Raw genomic sequence first — 8446 nt, forward strand, 5'->3', positions numbered from 1 at the left:
CCATATTGTTCAGCCCTGTCGTCAGGCATTCATAACTATCGCCGTCTTCTCTAGTTTCTTTTACCGTAAAACACGAACGCTGTGAGTACATTCGGCGGTGAACCGGCTGTTTCGAAAGCGTTGCTTTGAAGAGCATTCACCGATTCGCTTGCAGCGTGTCACTGACGCAGGTACTTACGTACCGCTTCGGTGTTCTCGAACGAAGCTTCGTTCCCTGCCTGATATATTTGAGATTAAAAGGCAAAGGAACAAAGGAAGCGGTTCCAGGAACCAGAACGCTCTAAGGGCAAAAATAACAACAAATGAAGGGCTCGATTGTGGTTGCTTGATCGAAAATTGAGAAGAATCGAGTAATTTATAAATAATACATAGGTCTCTTTGAAGGAAAACGCTGAACCGTTAGGCTATAACTGCGCAAAATCAAGCAAAACTTCCATTAATATTCAGTCAGTTTATATATGCATCCACGCTAAGTTTATATGTGTGCTTAATTTTTATTTGCATACAAATTTTTATTTGCATACATAAAAAAAGCTATAAATAAGTTTTACAACTCTTTTTTTCATCACTAATTAAATAAAATGGGAGAAATCACTGCTTTAATCTGTTGCATTATCACAATCGTCATCAAATTAATTAAGTCCACCACAGGAGCAAGGCCTTCTTCCAATGTCGCTACTGTGCGCCAAGAGCAACAAACACATATCAGCGAATTTCCTTTCCCAATCGGGCTTTAGTATCCTCTGCCAACCCCAGCTTTGTTTCTGCCCCATTGGTATTCACTGTCTCGTTCTCACACACAAACCTCAGTAAAGCAACGTATATGCACGTATATGCGCAGAGGAAGTGTAGCGTCCCGTGAAGTCTCGCGTTAACTGTCCTGCCTAAGTACTTCTCTTACTTTAAGCTATAATGTCGCCCGATCGCATTTGTTTTCCACACCATAGGTACTGTTCTCTTTCTATTCCTTAGCGTAACACATAGCAGAGTCCTTTATTTCACTCTGAGGGGCTGCCATCGATTAGCTTTCAAGCTCTTTGGCTAGCCTGTGGATCTCTTAGAATTATCGGACCTTTAGTTATATGTTACAGCTGAAGCTACCTCGCACCTCATAAGCTTGACGTGCACTCTACTTTAAACCAAGTATTCGTGCCAAAGGCAACATTTTCTTTATTCATTTTTTGTAGCATAACTAAACATACCGGAGGCCCAAGTGTTCCCGGTACGCCCTGAGGACCTGGGGAGCCCTGAAATAGGAAATGACAAAAACAATCAAAAAGAAGTTCATTATATATTTTTTAATTTGTAGAAACGCTTCGCTATAAGTATAACTGCAGACAAAATAGGACGCCCTGCAAGGTGAAAACGTTGAATGTCGTCATATCAAATCATTGGGTCTAGTCATTCCAAGAGCAAGGCGCATGCAGTGCAAATCCCGCATAGCACGCAACTGTGACCAACTCCGTGAGCGTTCGAACCTAATGCGTGTTGCAGAGGATTGTAAGGAATAGCTTTTGAGTGTCACTCACTGTAGTAAAGGAGAAAACAACCGACGGTTCTGGTTCCGAACTTGCTCACGATGAAGCGTTCCCTATTAGCGCAATTAAAAAACAGTTCCTTCTTAGAAAATAACTTAAATTGTACTACTACTTCGCCGGATCTTTTACAGATCTCGAATTAGTTTTTAAAACTCGGGCATAATCCAATTTATACACTGTACCGTATTTTATCAGAATGCTGCTGCCACTGGCAGAATGTTTTCAATACTTGGCCACTCTCTGCCAAATGTTTGACACTTGCCGCAGAAGAACCTCGCCTTATCTGCTCATAAAAATCTGTTACCATCCGCTGCAAGCCTATGAGCCCCCACGCCTTCTTTTCACAGAAGAAATCGTCGAGCACTGCAAGGAAACATTGACGTCAGCTGTCCGAAGCCGGGAGCAAGAAATGTTGCTGCACACAACTTTGCTGCGTCTGTTTAGCGTTGCTAAGTAGATTCAACACTTTGTATATCCTACTGACCGCTGTTTAGCACAGCAGATGCTGAATTCTGAGAACATGCACTGGCACGCGGAGAAGCAAAAGCAGGAGCAAAAAAGGATGAGAGCTCACCACAGGTAACTGCATCCCCTGCCGCACCGGCTGTCCAGCTATGCCCGGGGGACCCTGGGCAAAGTACAAGGGGACCGTATGTCATTGTTCCGCATGCCCAAGCCAATGTGAGATACAACTGAGCGAAAGAAAGTTTTTTCCATTCAGTGCTTCACTTGTTCAAGCCATATGTTCACTTGTGCTGACTCTCACCAAACATGGCATGGACCAGCAAACACACGGAGTGGACCATTTGGAGTGCATTTGCATGTGCAAGCAACAAACTAGTTTGCGGACCAGCTGTGCGTATAAAGAGATAACGCTGAGCTCGGCGTGTCCGTGGAGTTGGTTTGAAATTATTGCACTACACATGTAAAACTGTAGAATGACACGAAATAAGGTAATAAGATTGAGCGCACATATAAAGTAATAACATGCTATAACACGGAGAGCACCGCACGCGACATGCAGAGGTCGTGGGTTCAGACCCCACCGGCGGTATCGGTTTATTTTCTTCTACTTTCTAATCAATTTTCGTTGACTTATAATAATTAGCTGCGGTTTAGCTACTGCTTAACCTTGTTAGAGAGCGAAAGCTGCATCATATCGGGCAAGCAGTCGCGGCTTGGCGTCTGTAATGTTGAGCGCGTTCCGCACACTGGATAGGCAGCGCGCTCACCCTGTCACCCTAGCAGTAGCAGTTAAATTAATGGTTCATTGCGAGAGGCTGGTGATCCAATGAACGCTGCTGCCCATTGTACCGCCCCTACCGGCGAATCGAAAGGTCAAAGGTCAAGTGGTGCGACACCATGGTGGACCACATATGGCAAGGCCTGTAGCCACATTTCACCTCTGGCTCACTTGAAGGTCAACCGTAAACGCGCGGAGAAATCGGCTTTACCTAGCATAGTGAGCTTTCGTTTCAGAAATGGTCACGCAACTAATCTGCCAACGGTCAACACCGCAAATCAATAAAGAATAATAGAAGCCTTCCCCTGCGCTTTCGTCGATTTCAGTGATTGTTAGCTTCATATGTGTGTCGTCACGAGAACCTCAATTTACTCTCTTTGTCTTCTAACATGTGATGCTAATAATAGTAAACAACATACACCGCTAGAAAACAATCGGCAAGTTATATAGAGCAGAAGACAGCATGGGTCCAGATCATGAACTGACTTGACGTGCACTACGATTTTAGCGCGGAAGTGTTTGTCCTGACAGTAGCACAACCTGTGCAGTCACAAATCAAACCATTAGCTCGAGGTCCACAAAACCACGCCTTTTCAACGGCTTCAACGTCGCAGGTTGCATTCAGCTCCAAGTGCCTCCTGGATTCTGAACGTGAGACTCAGTGTCTAAATAAGAACGGTTTCTCTCTGAGTACCCTTGTATCAATGCCTAGATTTTGCTCGGCCGTACCAAAAGAATAAAGCTAAAAAAAAACAAATCTTATTGTGCAAGTTTTTCCGCATGCAAATTCCAGGAGATTTCAGAGTCAAAAGTCATTTCTTACTTCCGTAAGCAAGTCTTCTTCCGCCTAGATCGTTCCCTCTCTCACCTGTCACAATGTCATCAATAAGCGAGACAACCGTTGAAAGATCGCTTTGATGTCAAATTGAAACATGTAATTTCAAATGCGTAAATCGATACTTAACAAGGGCGGTTGTTTTAACGCACCGGACTCCCCTTGGGCCCCACTAGTCATTCGGATCCCGGTATGCCCTGTAATAAAACGGTTTCAACAAGGACATCTTGCGTACATAATTTGACACGATTAAGATAACAAGCTATATGAGTAATCACAGGTGGTCCAGGAAGTCCAATGAAGCCACGTGGGCCAGGGAAGCCCCTTGGACCCTGGATAAGAAACAGGAAAGGCACAAGTGAACACGCTTGCTAAAGAATGCAAAACAAACTTGATTTTAAACAACTCCAAGAGTGTACCCAAGTATAAGAGCGTACGTTGTTGGGCTAGTCGGTCAATCATGGTAAATACAAGGGGGGGGGGGTACTGCGCACAAAAAGACAAGGACAAGAAGATAACACACTGCCCTTGTTGTGTTATCTTCTTGTCCTTGTCTTTTTGTACGCAGTACCCCCCCCCCCCCCCTGGTATGTACCCAAGTAGTATAGCGCTGCTTTCTTTTGGCGTGTTGTCCCAAATTTTGTTTGTTTATTTCACTCATGGCAAAAAAAGTGCTCTACCCAGAACAAACGTGAGTAAATATTGAACTGACAAAGCCATTCTTTAAAAACTCCTGTGATGTCACCAGATTTCAACCGTGAGAAGTTTTTTAATCTAGCCATAAAAATTGGAGCGTGTTAAAGTGTTGAAAAAGTGAGCTTTTGTCAATACACTATTTCAATTGTAGCCGAATGGCGAGCTCCTTCACACCTGCTCAAAAAGAAAGCGCAAACAAACTTTCCAGTATCTGCTGCAGTGGCTAAGGGTCTACTGCATTCGGCTGCCTAACCAAACGTCGCCGGCTGAAATTCGGGCCGCGACGACCGCATTTCTATGGAGGCGCATTGCAAAAACGCCAGTGCTCTGCGCGACGTCAAAGCATCGTTTAAGAGCCCGCGGCAACTGAAATTAATCCAGAGCCCTCCAGTAACGACAGATTTTAGCACCCACATGTCATACCATACATATTGTACAGCGAGCAGTACCCGCAAGTTTTTTTGTAAAACAAAGAAAACTGATAAATAAAACTTCAAATCCTCATTTACCCCTTCTCCAGGAAGTCCTGGAAGCCCGTGAAGCCCGTCGTCACACTTGTGTTGGGAGACGTAAAAAAAGTACATCAGCCATTGTTAAAACTTGTAAACGGAGTTTTTCACCGGGAGTGGTCGCGTTATTCAGTTTTGCCTCGCTCCTCATTTGTATATAGCGTTTCCACACTCCAAAGAAGGCGACTTCTTTGTATTCGCATGCACTGCTGCGTTGTTAGTTATTAGAGAGAGAGAAAGCTTCATGTCGCTACCCAGGTCCGGGCGCCGTTTCAAGCTATAGAACGCGGAATACTTTGAGGTAGCGTTAATTTTACCGCGTATGTTATATCGCGCTTCGAATTCGTGAATGCCTACGCATGCTTATCACTATATGCGCGTAACAGTACGTAACAGCATTTGCTACGCAACCAAACCATGCTGAAATTCCCAATGCCATTGTAGATAGGCACTCTCACGCAGCGCCTTCAAATGCTGCTTGCCCTGAACGGAATGAGAGGCATATACAGTTAAAGCCATACAAAGCGCTCGCTCATTCCATTTGCCTATAGCTCGCAGCAGCCACCTTAAGTGAACTGACATGAACGCAACAAATCAAACCACGTCTGATGCTCCTGAAAGTGGTTGGTTTCCGCTAAAAGTGTGCGAATATTCCAAAGTTTCGAATAGAGAATCGAATGTGTTTGTGTATATATATATATATATATATATATATATATATATATATATATATATATATATATATATATATATATATATATATATATACACAATCACATTTGGTTCTCTATCCGAAACTTTCGAATATATATATATATATATATATATATATATATATATATATATATATATATATATATATATATATATATATATATATATATATATATTCGAAAGTTTCGGATAGAGAATCGAATGTGTTTGTATATATATATATATATATATATATATATATATATTCGAAAGTTTCGGAGATATATATATATATATATATATATATATATATATATATATATATATATATATATATATATATATATATATATTCGATTCACCTAATGAATCAAATAGAGCATGTGCAAAACTATTCGAAAAGAACGGAATCTGCTCTTAAGTTTTCGAGTAGTTTTCGAGTAACTGGCACGAAGTTTGAATAGGACGCATCGTGGTTTGTTTTCGACGACTGTTTCGAAAACAGGATCCACTCCTACTCCACAGAGCGTGCTGCCGCGATTGGTATGTGCGGGAAAGGAGGGTCCACCGCCGAGACGCCGTCCATTAGTTTTGCGGCGTTCGTAATGTTAGTTCATACGTGCTCCGAGATTAGAAGACACGGGTGGGTTCAGCCAGGTATAACGAACCCTTCCGTCATATCCGAAATCGAAGACTATGGCTCAAACTCTCGTCCTTGTCCTAAGCCGAGGTTTGGCGCTACTTTGCTGTCGTCATCAGCAGCAAAATATAATTCTCTTACGGCCGTATGATATTGCTGACTTAATGTAAAGCATATCGTGGTGGAGATCGGTGTTTCATCTTTTGACAGGTAAACTTTCACTCCATGACCCATGGTGCCGCTGCTCGCGTTCGCTGCTTCCCGTGGATATTAGTTTCGCGGGAAAATTCGCAAACATAGCAAATATTCGCACACATATTCGATTCTTAATCGATTCGGTTTATAATTACCATATTTTTGTTATATGTGGCAGATAGTTGCAATTATTCGTATTCAATTCGGTTTTGAAAAGGTACTATTCGCTCAGGCATAGTGTCCGTGTACATTAAACCATACTTCACACCACCGCTGCCGACAACAACTTAATCGCTGCAATTTCTTCTTAGCATGAGGAGGGACAAACGTACGATCGTTGAGCGTACTCGGCCGAGCAGACAACAGCCCTTCTCGTCGCCTTCAAGTCCTCACGATTGCCGAGTGCCACTAATCGAATGTCCATACTTACTTCTCGTTTACGTGTTTTTCTGCTTCTCAAATGTGCTGTCTGATCCCATATAAACAAAGGAAGCGAGAACAAAACCTGGAGACGACACTTAAGCTCCACCTTAAGTCTATGATGTGACAACGTTAATTAACGTAAGCGTTAATTGCTCATTCTTTACATTCATAGATCGCTCGGAGTCCTCATACCACTACTGCCGCAGGGGTGCAGCGGTTAAGCGATGCGCCACTGCCCCGGCAGGTGGCTTTTTCAAGCGCAGCCACCGGTCGGGCTTGTGAGACCCAGGTTGTTCATCCCGAGCAGCCTTCGCGACCAATCATTAATATAACTGCCATCTGCCATGGTGGGTTGCTTTTCTGGGGATCCTTCATAGATTTTTCGCTACGCCGGCTTTTGTGGGACACGAGCTCCTTAACGCTATCTCGTTAAAATGATTGCACTTTTGACGAAAGCTACTTTCACTTACCTGGCTGCCATTGGAAGCTGGCGGCCAGGCTCTCGCATTGTCGCTCGGCTGTTATTGATAGTTTATTCATTATTTAACTGTATTTATAAGTAAGTCATGATGACCTGCATCATGTTCTACGTCATCCGTGACACGATTTTAAATCTGCGCCCTCGGCATCAGCACATGCATGTCGTATGCACTGCATGAGCGAACGCATTTACAACGTACCGGATGACCTTCGTGTCCGACCAGTCCCTGATCACCCGGTGCTCCGACGTAACCCTGCGACAATCAGGATAAGCCTGAATACCACGTTTGCATATTCGGGTCACTTGGTCACGTCGTAAGAAAGCAAACGTTTCACTAAATAGGCTTGATTCAATGCTGGCCCTTTCACCTTCCTCTCCCGGCAGGCCTGGGACACCTGGCAGGCCGATGTCGCCCTGTGTCGCGAAGAGAAACAATGTTTGAAGCAAATTAAGACCACGACAAATATCGTGCAAATTCTATTTATAACTGTTGTGTCGGTATCTGGAATGCGACACGTGCGTTGACCGGTGTTTGATAAAGATATGATAGTGCGGTTGCCTTGGTTCTGCGCATGCTCGAGTGCAGCTGCCACCGAATAAATACTCGTTCATGGGCTGTACTGGGGGGAGTTGTTTTTCGTGCTGCCTGTATGCAGTACTCGTAATAAAGCTGTATTCATCAAGCCAACGTCTTCTGTGTGGATGCAACAAACTGGCGACGAGGATGGGATGCAACCAGAACTGGCGATGGCTTCCACAGGCGGCTAGCTACTGATCCCGACAGCGGAGACTTGGACGTCTTTATCTAACGCTTCGAGCTGTACATAACGGCTAACGACGTTTACGACGCCAAGAAACTGCATCTGTTCCTGAGCGCCATCGGAGAAAAAGCGTATGTGACGCTCCGAAGTCTACTGCTCGCTGGGACTCCCAGCAGATCGACGTACAAGAACGTTGTCACAGCGCTGCAGAAGCACTACAATACGACGCGTTCTGTGGTGAGCGAACGGTACCACTCTAATCAAAAGAAGCAAATGCCTCAAGAAAGTGTCACAGGCTTCGTGGTGCGGCTCAAGAAATCGGCAGCCTCATGCGACTTCGGCAGCTTCTTGGAACAAGCGCTTCGTGACCGCTTGATTGCTAGGCTTCATTCCGAGGCTATACGTTGCCGGCTGCGGTCCATGAGTGACACC

The 8446-nt window shown here is 44.1% G+C and overlaps 1 pseudogene; it reads right to left on the reverse strand.

Annotated features, from left to right (window-relative positions):
• LOC144116431 (uncharacterized) overlaps positions 1–7280 on the reverse strand; it is a 32999-nt pseudogene extending 25719 nt beyond the window's left edge.
• Between the last annotated feature and the right edge of the window lie 1166 nt (positions 7281–8446).

Source organism: Amblyomma americanum, chromosome 1 (assembly GCF_052857255.1).
Source record: "Amblyomma americanum isolate KBUSLIRL-KWMA chromosome 1, ASM5285725v1, whole genome shotgun sequence".
In the NCBI taxonomy this organism is placed as follows: domain Eukaryota; kingdom Metazoa; phylum Arthropoda; class Arachnida; order Ixodida; family Ixodidae; genus Amblyomma; species Amblyomma americanum.